This window comes from Harpia harpyja, chromosome 4 (genome assembly GCF_026419915.1).
Source record: "Harpia harpyja isolate bHarHar1 chromosome 4, bHarHar1 primary haplotype, whole genome shotgun sequence".
In the NCBI taxonomy this organism is placed as follows: domain Eukaryota; kingdom Metazoa; phylum Chordata; class Aves; order Accipitriformes; family Accipitridae; genus Harpia; species Harpia harpyja.
The window spans coordinates 55,022,574-55,035,377 of NC_068943.1; the positions used below are offsets into that span (position 1 = coordinate 55,022,574).

A 12,804-nucleotide genomic window follows, 5' to 3' on the forward strand; every position below is an offset into this window, starting at 1 on the left:
CTTTAGCAGTCATGTAGCTGCAGCAAACAAAATGTTAGCACAGTGACAGACTAGAATAAAACATAAGGTATAATTACACCCTTGTAAAATATCTGATGATACATCTTCACTGGGAACTCGAGCTATATTATCTCCAAAATAGTATAGTACTACAGAATGAGAGGATCTGGAGATATGAATTTGAAATGGAAATTTTCTGCTTGCCTTTAGCCTTAATGGTGGAAAAGTCAATTTTAAGGAGGAGATGTACCAGAGGATGTGTGTAGAAATATGAGTGATGGAGAAGGTGCACTTCTGCCTGCCCTTGCTCATAAGGTATTAAGAGAGGGAGTCAATTATACTGGAGGACAACAAACTGAAATTGAGAGGAACTGTCTGTACTATTAACCAGTGTGACTCTCCAGGACTGTGTATACAAGTCTAGAGAAACTCTGAAGAGGAATAACCTTTTACATAGGTGAGCAGATTTACCTGGTGGTATCAGTCCCTGGTTCTATAGGACTGGGTGTGGTGAATCAAGCTCTCAGTGACAAGGTACAGGAGAAAACTCCTGTATAAACTGATTATTTTGTGACTCTCGATACCCATGTTTCTCACCCCTAAGAACTCTGCCTCCCTGCAGTAATTGAGTCTTGTTGTTCCTGCATTGGTTTGCAGTGTAAAGTGGCAGTATAACTTCAGACCATCACAATGATAGGGCAGCGAGAGCCTGTGATCAGGCTAGCCTTCTCCTAAAGCTTGTGTGGGATGTATAGAAGTCAAACAAGCTGACCTGCCCATGGAACTTGCATGCAAACGCGTGCTCTGCAGCTTAAAACATCTCCTTGAACATCCCCTGTCATGGTTTTTCCCTAGTCTCCTGTGCAAGGAGAATTGAACTGGGTCCCGTAGTCACAAAAACCAACAGACCTTTGGTCCCGAGCAGTGCACTGGCCCACGGAGTGCATGCAGGTGGGAGGTGTGAACCCATGGGTAATTTGTATCAGATGTTTCCCTTGCAATAACAGTATTTGAGGTCATTTCAATAACTTGATACACCTGTGCTTTTAATAGGCTGTTAAACCATTTCAAACTGTCCAAATCTCTGTGTACAATGGGATATACAAAATCATGGTAATGCCATTTCTGAGAGGAACAAACTGCTGTCAGATTCCCCTCCATATTCTCAGAGCCACTGTACAATTGCAAATCCATTGAACTGCACTCCATTATCTCTTATTAATGGGAAATTGTCCATAAATTGCTGAGGCGTGACTGGTTTCTTTTCCCCAACACAGCTGCAGTCTCTTTATCCTGTGATATTCCAGCCTCTCAAAAATAAAAAGAGAAAGTGGTGTGTGGGGATGGGAGGGAGGAGGGGGGCTTGAAACCACTCATGGCAGCATCTTCCAGCAGCCCCTGGCAAGAGGAGCTTCTTCCCTGCTGCTGAGCTGGCCCAGCACAGGACTGTGGCTGGGACTGGCTTCCCAGCAAAAGGGTGGGAAAGGGAGATGAGCAACTAGCAGGGACATACAAAAGTAGGAGCAGGAAAAAGGAGAGAATTTACTGTGTCATGGCTAATGTGAGGTTATGTGAAGAGAAACTGTTCTGTTCACAACACTGTTGTGGACCACAAACACATTGGTAGGATGATGCCCTTTCAATAACACCAGCTTCCCCTCCTCCTTCTCCTGATAGCCCTTCTTTGCAGAGGAGTGACTGGTGTGGATGAGCTCAGAGAGTGACCCAGCACTTGCCAAGGGCTGTGGAAAGTTCCCTCTTACCTTTTATATCAGATCTTGTAGCAGCTGGGAACAAGAAACCAGTTTGATGGTTGGATTTTGAAAAGGACTCAGTGCTCCTTGGTACAGAACAAAAATCTGCCACAAACATCACAGAAGGAGATGCTGAAAACTGAGAGTATCTAAATCTGGCCCAGGGCTGCTGTTATCCATGGCTCAGAGCTGCTTGGAGGGGGAGGATGGTGGAAGGTATGGTAGAGGGAAGGCTGGGCTCTTAAACTGGGACTACGGCTCCAAGATATGTTGAAGTTGGGTCTTGCAGTGATCAGCTTTGCAATCCCAGTTCCTCATTTTAGAGCCCCATGAGTTATCTGCCCAGACTTTGTGCATCTATACAAGCAACACAAATGCTTCCAAATAGCAGGAGACATGGGGCAGGACAGAGGTCCAGGCACATTTAGTGGTTGCCCTCTCTGTATGGTCCCTTTCCTCCTGTCATGTTAGGGTGAGGAAAGGAGCTACCTTGCGGGGCGAGTAACAAGAGGCCATACAGTTTTCCCTGTGTTAATTATACTACAGACTGTTTAATTCTGTAAATGAGCTGCTTGGCAGGCTTTCAGAACAATTACACAACTCCCTCTCCTGCTCTCTGCGATAGCATCAAGAGCAGCTCAGCTGCGAAGCTGATGAGCTTTGGCACCATCCACCTCATGGTGGACATCTGACGAGAGCCTCTGTCCTGCCAGTGTGCAAAGCGGGGGCACCCTGCAGGGCCCCCGAGCTTATGTGCCAGGTCAGTGGGACTAAACTGTGTGAAGGAGAGGGAAGACGGGAGCTGTGCAATGCAAGCCACAGTCAAGTTAGGGAAGAAGTAAGATCTGATTAATGGGATGCACGGGCTAGAAATTTTTAAAGCAAGATGTTTAATTAAAGGCATGCTCACCAAAGCCATTGGAGAAAGTCCCTGTTGTTGTCCCTGTGGGCTTTGGGGCAGATGTCTAAGTCTCCCAGGGATGAGAGTTCTGCATCTCCTTTGGTCATCAGCATGTGGAAGAACACGGGCAAGTCATCTGTTTGTGGCTCAGCCTCTTCATGTTTTGAAAGGAAGACACGATCCCAACCTCCTTGCAAAGTCCTCTGGGATCAGCTACAGAAAAGACTAGCAGGTATCATCATTAAACAGGGATAAAAGGCAGCAGCCCCCGGAGTTATGTATAAGAGACCTCAGGTCAAGGACCTCTCTTAAATAAAAGGTCTGTGCCGTTGAAGGGTATAGCCAACGCAGCAAATTAGCATTTGTGTAATTGCATAGTGAAATATGATCAGGACATGAGCAGGAGTATTACCTCCAGGTTCCCGTGATGACTTTTCACTACAATAAGTGTTACAGAACACAAGGTACTGTAAGCCCAAGGTTGCTCACCCGCTAATTACTGTGCTCTGAACTTCTTGCCCGAGGTCTGCAATGCAAAACATATTGGAAAAAATGTCTTCAATTTTTTTTTTTTTTTTTTTAAGTGGCAAATACAACTTTGTCTACACTGAGCACCAGCTCTTCTTTCTGCCAGAAAGGTCCAATGCAGTTTGTGAGCTAGCAAAATAAATCCAGTCATCCAAAGTACGGTAGAAAATATTAGTCTTTTATGAGGATCCTCAACAGCAATGAAGGGATTCTAGAATTTGTAGAAGAAAATTATGGCATTGAAGAGAGAAGTGGCTTTCAGCCCTTTGATACATAAGGGTTTATAATGCAATATAATAGAGGCTTTTTTCCCCAAAGGATACATGAATTCCATTACATCCTATTACTTGCTATAAATTTAATATTAAAAGTCCCTTATTTAGAATGACACGTAGAGAGGGGTATTTATGAACCAGATTCTTGGCTGTTTTATATAAACTTTACATCAGTTGAAAGTTTGGCCCTTAAGTGCTACTTATTGATTTATTTATTTTTTTATTATTTCCCCCTCATTATCTGTTTTCTTTCATATTACGTATGGACTTTCCCTGCGCTCCAAGTCTGGCTGGAGACTGATTGTAGGGAGATATTAAATAATTTAGTGCCTGTGATTCTAGAAATTGGGACTTGGGCTGAGCCCAGCCTTTCAAAGACAACCATCACTTTCCGCTTGCATTTTGTGACATATTATAGAACGCTACTTCTCTATGCAGCAATTTTGTCATTATTCAAGATAGAAAAAAAAAAAAGGGAAATCCGTTACAAGACAGACTTTGTTATGACACAAGAGAAGAATCCCCTGGGGAGTTAGATTAAATTCTCTTTGAAAATAAAATAAAAATGCCACCATGCTTGACAAAATTAGATTTATTATATATTTGTATCAGAAAATCTAGGTATGCTCCTTGTCAAAACTTCTTTAGATGCTGAGATATGTGAGACAAAGCAAATCATTCCTTGAGTCATTGAAAGGGAACTTCATTACTGAATTGGAATTAAAAGATTTGAATAAGAACAGAAATCGGTGGGTTTATCACCTAGCTGGAGGCTGACTGCTAGCTGTGTGTGTGAGCCATTTAAAACCGCTCAGCTGTGAAGTTGGTATGTACAGGCAGAAGTGCGTGCTATGAACTTGTTGCGTTTTACAGTGGTTTAAGCAAAGACGTTTTATTCTGCAACTGGAGCGAACTCAAAAGGGCAGATCACTTAGCAGATATGGCTCATCTAACAGATGGTAACTTGCTACACCTTGCTAACTAAATTGCTTTTGATTGTATATGTGTATCTTGAAACAGAAAAATGCCATTTTGTATGATTAAATCCCAGGGACATTGTGCATGTTCAAAGATTTTTCTACAGCTAGTCCCAGTCCTACAAGGAGCTGGGCGTGCTCACCTCTGATTAACTCATGTCATAGGTACTTAGCATATTTTAAGATTACATTGCAGGTCTGAGAATTGAAATTAATGGAAAGACTTTACTTTCCTCAACTGTGTATTGTCCTAAATTGTGCATCTCGGAAGTATTGGCTGATTCATCTTCTGTGATCTGCTCCCAGAGGTTAGATGTATGCATATGAGGAAGCTGGAGTTGTTGTCATCATGAGCGATTTAATTTTCTGGAGGAAAACTTGCAGAAGGAATGGGGAATGAATTGCAAATGGCATCAAGTTTGAAAGGGGAAAATAAGATAGTCAAAGAGGAGTAGACACCATCTGGAGAAGATGCATCCATGTTGGATACCTGGTCTTTCCCAGGATCCTGGGCATGGCAGGAATGTGCAGAAGGTAGCTGCCTGTGTAAAATATGCCTATGTAAAATGAGATTGTATGTAACATACGCAATAAATGCTGGACATTAGGAACAGTATTAGAGCAGATTGTGTCTCTAGATCTGTGGGAACTCTTCATGAGATTGTAAGTTTGACTTGCTTCAGGGAAGTTAGTTGTGAGCCTCAGAAAGCAGGGGAGCAAGAGGCTTTTCTTGCTTTTATGGTATTTCCACTATTCAGGAACAATAATGCCAGAAAACGAGACCATGTTATTTTATGATTCCCAGATGTGTTGATAAAAGGCCTGTGGGGGAAAACAATACATGAAAACATATAACGGTAAGCTCCAGAGAGACACCTTTGAAATAAGAGGGGAAGAAAACTGTATGTTCATTGTGGGAACTGGTATTTTGGCCAGAAGGGAAGGGAAGTGGGGGGAAAGGAGGAGGAAAGTAAGAAGGTTTAAGAGAAAGTTGAAGAGAAGGAAAACTGGGGATAGGTGAAAGAGTTTACCTGTGTACATCAAAGAAGAAAGGAGACTTAAGGCTTGTTAAAATAAAATACTTATATCCCCAAAGTTTTCCTTCCATACATTAAAAAGCTTATGACAGATTCTGGTTTCTAGCTGTGAATTTAGCTTGAAGTCTCTGACTCTAGCACTTTGAGAGAGCATTAAGATTCATTTAAAATCTTTTATTCCTTTTGATGCAATAAAACCTGTATAGTACTTTCCTAAATGAGTACCCATTAAAGGGACAAAGCTATGAAAGAGTCGTTTCCCACAAAATATGAAATCCAATAAGGTTTATTACCTACCATTTAGTGAATGGCAGAAGCCTATGAAGTATATGAATAAGTTTCCAATCACCAATTCATTTGTCTCCTAGAAGATGTACAGCCGCAGTATATCCAGCTCTTCCCCTCCCCCATAGGTCAAACGTAGCATCAGATTTGTTTATGCGCCATTTAACTTTCTTATATCTTATACTGCGTTATAACTTTGTCTTTTATCTTCCTGCCACTACTGAAAGGATAAATTCAAAATACATCTTGACCCTGTGATGCACTTGACAGCCAAGCCTCCCTACACAGTCTCTAGCTCCACAGGCACTCAAGGGGGGCAGCAAGCCATTTGTTCCTCTATTGCTTCTGTTTATTCAACACTGTTGATTAAAAAGCTGTTTCCTGTTTATATAGATCTGCAGGTATTGGCAAAGAAGAAATATTAGTAAAGTCTCCACGTACAACATATCAAATGGGACAAGGGCAGGGGAGTGCTGCCAGTTTTTGATTGTACGAAGGGAAGCTGCCGCGGTGGTGTTCAGCGGAGGTGGCAGCCACGCCACAGTTTGGCCGATGGCAGAGTCGTTTGGGATGGGTGCTCAGAGGGCCAGAGCAGAGGAAGGCCATGAACTTTTGCTAGGGCCAGTTCTCCTCATAGTCTTGCTCAGGTCTCTCTAGAAAGACTGATGCCGATGGCTGAGGCCCGAGGAACTTGACGCACGTCTGTTCCCCAGATCTGTGGCCAGGGCTGGTTGCAGGAGAAGGAGGTGAGGGGATCAGAGTGGTCTCCAAATAAGCTCAGTCTCCAAACTGAGATTTCTGTACTGATGGTGGAGGCCAGAGTTTTGAGAAACAGAGGAATCGCTGCTTTTGGTGGCTAAATTCCTTGTAGGATTTTTCAAAAGCGTGAAGCAGGTAATTGCTGGTGCACCTCCCTTTCGTCTTTGTACAACAGGGAGAATATTACTTCCCTGACCTGTAGCACTGTGGTGAAGATATTGCAAGGTCTAAGATGCTATAGTAGCAGGGAGATCTACACAAAACATGCTTAGGGCAAGCCATTTTAAGAACAGCCTGTCAGTGCAGCTAACGGGATATTTCCCATGGTGTTTGTAGGTTCACGAAATCTTCGTTACCAATTATAATTGATGTTGGCACTTAGCACCAGAAGCTGTATTCCTGGAAACCAACCCCACTTTTTAGCTGCTTTTGTGGTATGGAAAGGGAAAAGTAGTATAGGATTGATTCTTTCCGTCATCTTGAACAATGAGATTAAGTGAAATTAAAAACTGCTTTCTTTATACTGAAATTTGTCCACATTCTTTTGGGTCTGTCAAGTAGTGGCAGAGGATAGGAAAACTCTGAAACATGAAAAAGTAATAGTAACTTCTTTTGAAAAGCCAGAGGACATCTAGGGTTGATGTTTTATGTAATATTTAAGTGGTGGGGTTTAATGTTGACAGGCATTCTCTACATTGCTCTTAAAAAGGAAAGAAGTTATAAAGACTTCTGGATAGAAAGCAGGAGAAAAGACCACAAATAGTCGTTACCTCTGACGCTATTTGGAGTTGACCGATTCTGATTTACATACAGAATTTGGAAGAAATCTGTTTTATGAAAGTTTGTACTGGAGGAAAGGATTTGAAATTTTTCATCAGGAAATTACATTTTTGGGGAAATTACATTTTCTATGAAAAACAATGAATACAATTTTCTAATATTTTCCAGCATATTCCACTCACAAGCTGCAACTCTGTCCTGCTGCTCAGATGTGGGCTGACAGACACCTTCCAAGAGCCGCAGGGCATAGAAAAGTGGTGGGGGAGGTTGTCTCACTAATTCAGGAGACTGTCAAAGAGCAAGCAGATACATAATTCTGCACCTTTATTTTATGGAACTGTCCTGATTCTTGGGTTCTTGGGGTTTTTTTAATATCTTTTATTCCTGGCTCCCTGCTTTGTTCTCTCGGGGAAAAAGAATGTGTATGCAGCGATTCACAACTTAGTCTGCTGAGCAGGGGAGATGGGTGGGCAGTCCATTCTCACTTTGACAGGTCCCTGCACAGAAATTCCCACTATTGTTAATGGGAGCTGGTGACACGCATGAAAGAAAGAATTTATTTCCACGTTGTTAGTTTTTTTTATTTTTTATTTGAAATGCTGTTGTCAGACAATGCAATAAGAGGATTTGCGTGGTAATATGATGGCTGATGGATTTCTTGCAATAAAATCCAACAAGCTGGTTTATGAGGTACTTTATATATTTCTTATTTGTATTATAGGAGCAGCAAGGAGCCCGGGGATATGTCTCTGCTGTATGAAACTCTTTGCATATATGTTACAAATAGTCACGCTCTGTATATTTTCTGTCTGTTTGGGTTGGTTTTCTCTCTTCTCACTTACTGTGAAGTAAGCACATATAAAGGCAACACGTTTGTATGAATGTTTTTCATTGCTGTTTGTCCTGTGATAATTTGAAAAATAAAACCATATTAAAGATACATGTGAGCATGTTTCACTCCTGACACGAAAGACTCACAAAAATGGATCTCATGTCATGAATTAACATGAAAAAGGAATCAGATCTGAATAATAAAATATGGGGGTTTTTTTCCCAAAGCACTGGTTTTCACACTAATGCAAGTAAGCCACATGTGCAAGCATTCAGCCCTCATTCTGCTTGCCAGTACCAAGGAAGGTGTGATAATTTTGTCATCTGTGCTGCTTGGTTTTCCTGCGCTTTAGCTTTGCTCCTAAATTAGACTCCACACTATTAATGGCTCAAAAAATAATGTGATAAGTCAGCTCATAATTTTAAGAGAAAGAAAAACAAAAAAACCCCAACAGATTTAAAGGTAGTCCTGATTCTCAGCTGTGCTGTATCTGCACAACTCCAGTGATCTTTTTAAAATTTGATTTTTTGCTAGAAAGTGATGCATTTTCTCTGAAGACAGTAGATCTCTTTCTGGTTTACATCAGCTACAATCTGGCTCTGGCTAACTTGTATTTTGCCATAAAGCAATGTCTTCTTTCTTTTGCTTAGAAGTGTCAGCCCTGTTGAATTAGATGAACAGTATTTGGTTCTGGGAAGAGGGCAAAATCTCCATAAGGAGGGGGAAATGTGGGTTTTGAAGCATGATCTGCTGTCTTCTACTTTCCTGCCCCAAATATGTATCTTTATGTATATAGTTACAAGGAAGGAAAGAATAACACAGATGTAAAAAAAAAAATTTTAAAAAAGTGCTACAGAGGATTGTATGATTATCCCAGTAGGAAACAAATTCAATTTATGGATGAATTATGCACACAGCACTACATTTAAGAAAGTAAATTTTAGGGAATTATAAAATTGAGTGGTCCAGGTCCACTGGGAGGAAGCAGTGAAAATGAAAGGGGTTAGAAGAAGGCTGGAGGATGTGAACTGGAGCAGTAATTAAAGCAGAACAGGTCTTAGTTCCTTTTGGAAAAATGGAAATCGGGGAAAAAAAAAGAAAAAGAAAATAAACCCTGAAGAAGAAGAAAATCCACAAGAGAGTAGAGTGACATTTCGCAGGGGAGTACGCAAGAGTTGAAAGAGAAAGCGAGTGCTGGGAATTGAGGAAAGTTGGCAGGGAAATAGGGGAAGCAATGAAATAGAAAGCTTGAGTAGTCAAAAAGCAGAGTGAAACGAGGACAAGCAAAATGGGGAATATCATCGTCGTGCTCTGAGTGGCCATCAGAGCTGCCAGGCTGTGCCTCAAACACAGGATCGGTACAGACCCTCCATGTCTGTTCAAACTGCCTCCAAAAATCTTATTTTGTCCTGCCTCTTTACTGGTTGAAGGAGATGGCAAAGGAGCACGGGGCATAAGCGATCTGCTGGTTTACATGAAATGTGGAGGGAAAGGAGAGGGTGCCAGCTATGAAGGGGTAATCGGGGACCAAACCAATATGAAGTGAGCATCTAATGGGCAGAAAGGACTTCTTTAGAAAAATGAAGCAGTGAGGCTGCATGCAGCAGTGTTCCTTCTGAGGCTCTTTTTGAGGGCTTAAATTGGAAAGGCTTGTGAAGTATTGTAGTTAAATCAAGTGAACGTTCCCTGAGGGACTGCTCAGCAAATTATTGCACTGTTTCTCTTCAGGGTGGAGAGTTGTGCTGGACTGGGAAGTGGGGGCAGGAGAGAAGCAGCCTTTAGTCTGCTTTTTATTTTTTTTATTTTTTTATAAAAACCTTCATTAATGAAGCCAAAAACTTACTAAAACCTAAGTTGATATTGATGTTGAATAACACAAACCAGGATGTACCAAAAAACCCAGAAAGAACAGAGAATATATACAAATTATTAAGAAACTTAACCTGGAAAATGGGAAGCAATTAATTTTTTAGGGGAAATTCAGTGATGGAGAAAGAGGGCCCTAGAGAGACATGTCATTTCCCTAGTCTGAATTTGCAGTGCAGGAACCTTTCTCTAGCACAAGCGAAAATGCTGAATGCCAGAGGACAGCTCAATGTTTGAGAGGCACAAAACCTCAGCACTGAAGACAACTTTTTCCTAGGAGCTATGTGGAAGCAGCGACAGTGACCTTGGGAGTGACAGCTCACACTGCACTTCAGTCCCTGTGCCGAGAAATCACTCAGCGCTGTCCGGAAGCACCTAGTGTTTCTCACGTCAGGACTTACGCATGTTTGTTTTGCAGCAGGATGTGGAGGAAAACTGATGCAGAATGAAAACTGGAAGGATTTCAAAGAGGAATAAAAAGGACTGAGGCTAAAGACGAGGGCGTAACTGGATGTTATTGAGAGGAAATCTAACCTGCAGGTAAGAACAAAGACATCTTAATTCTTTTAAGTGTCGTAACTAGTAAGGACAGTGTGATGCAAGGCAGTAGGAGTGCGTATGAAAGCTGTAAAATGGAGATGATTGTATCATTCTGAATTAGTATGGACAAAGCTCTTATAAATATTCATGTGCTTCAGGGGTCAGTGCTGGGCAAAAAAGGGACATGTTATGATCTACCAGATGTCTCTTTATTTTCTTTATTATCTAAAGATATATCTTTACCTGCCACAGGATTTATCCTTCCATATTAATGACAGTTGTCAATGTGGGCAAGTGTCCTCAGCCCCTGGCCATCCTTCCCATGCTCTCTGGCAGGCAAGGAGAGGAAAGTGCCCTTCTGCATCTCCAGGCTGGACAGATCCCACCTGAACCCAACAGGGTGCGCAGGGCTTCAGGGGGGACATGTTAGGTGCGTCTTGAGCCGCACTGGTGGGGTAGAGAAGTGCTTGGCCCAGGCCAACCAGTGCCTCCCGTTGCCTGGGATGTAGCTAAGGGGCTCTTGAGCTTTTGGGGAAAGCAGGGAAGGATGATATTGGGCATAGTGCACCTTGAAGGCAGATCAGACCAGCAGCCAAGTTATGCTGTGGTCCTGTTTTTGGCATGGCTGAGGACAAGGATGGGGTGCTCTGACTCACAAGCTCTGGCAGGTGAAGCTGGGAAAATTAGAGGGATTTCCTGCTCAAGCTGTCTGCTCCACTCTTCTGTTGCACTGATTTCTGCTGTATTGATTTCTGCTGTGTCCATACGTGGGACTGTGAGCGGTGAGGGTTGAGGGCCCAGAGATGCCACTAAACCCTCCTGAGGATTTAGCTGCGGCAACCGAAGAGGTTGTAGCTCCTACCGCCATGGACTGGCAGCCTCCTCATCCTTGCTGGTTAAGCTTTCAGGGACTGCAACTATGTTTAATCCCTGGGCAGAAGAGAACATGTTGGAGATCACTAGCGCTGCCCTTGTCCTTTCCCTGTATGCTCTCAGGCAGCCCTGGGTACCATCTCACCCCTGCACCAAGTGCTGAAACACCTACTTTCTGTTGGGAAACACCTACCTACTGACCTCCCTGTGTCCTGGGAAGCCTCGGGGATTTTTGTTTCACTGAGTTGTTTGCCTGCTGCTTTTGACCTCTGACTAATTGATATGAAATTGTTGCTGTTGGGAAATAGGACTGGATGCTATAGCTGGCCTATAGAGACACCACCTGCCTCCTTTTCTTATCCAAGGTGCCCTGTGTTTCTGAGGTTTCCCTGGCTGAAAGTCTTAATTGTTCCCAAACTTCCCAAAGATTTCACTTTGTGAGATAAAGTTCTGTCATTCTGTATTCTTCACTTTTATACATATGTATTTCCATAAGGTATGTTGGCTCTGGGATATAATCAGTGGAAAGCATTGCTGTGCCCATATATGACATATATGTAACTGTACATATGGATGTCCATAGAGATAACTGATATATATTAGGTCAAGATTTTCGAAGCCCTCAATATTTGGTATGAATAGTGCCACGTACTGATAAAATCTTCCAAAATCAATGTTGAAAGTAAAAATGTAGACGAGGTTTTAGGTTCTGAGTGTGTTTCAGATCTGACTGTGAGCTATTCTGACCAAGGTACATCTGAGTAAAAAGAATTTCTTTGGAAAAAAAGAAAATAGCTTGACAGGTATATATTGTTTAAAAAATATATGTATAGGTGGGAGGATATAAAAAAATAGTTTTAAAATTTTCTTATAAATCAACCAAAGCCCTAATAAGACAACTGTGCAAGTAATTGTTCTTCTGTACATCCAACAGTGTTGTGCTTCTTTTGATGTTTACCTCAATTTCTTCTTCACCTTTTTATTTGAGTCTGCAATTAACACCTGTAGTGAAAAAGGAGATGACGTGCTGTTGAGAAATTCTGGTGTTAATTAAAATTATTAACAATTAGAGAAAAATAAGCAAGGAAAAGGAGGAAATAAATAATAAGTTTTGCATAATTTTTTTTTTATAATTAAGGTGGACTAAAGCACAGAGACTGTCTTTCTAAAGAGCTCACTTTAAAATTAATTATGAAACTTGGCCAAAAGAAGTTACGGTGCAATTCCCTCTTAGGAGGGCTAGCATCCCCCATGTTCTCTTCAACAGCATTTAGGTTTGCTAAGGCCTTTGTATAGGGCTGAATTTCATTTCTGAATGAATTACCCTAATTAACAGAAGAACAATAGAGGAAATGAGCTCTGGTAACAATAGAGAAGGAATGGGAGTGTGATTGATC

General features: G+C 41.8%; 1 long non-coding RNA gene across 1 annotated transcript in view; it reads left to right on the plus strand.

The window, feature by feature from the left end:
• LOC128141110 (uncharacterized) overlaps positions 1-11,640 on the plus strand; it is a 35,742-nt gene extending 24,102 nt beyond the window's left edge. Inside the window, exons 3-4 of the long non-coding RNA XR_008234909.1 lie at positions 10,413-10,534; positions 11,531-11,640. This is a non-coding gene — a long non-coding RNA (uncharacterized LOC128141110). The remainder of the gene's footprint in view (positions 1-10,412; positions 10,535-11,530) is intronic.
• The last annotated feature ends 1,164 nt before the right edge of the window (positions 11,641-12,804 follow it).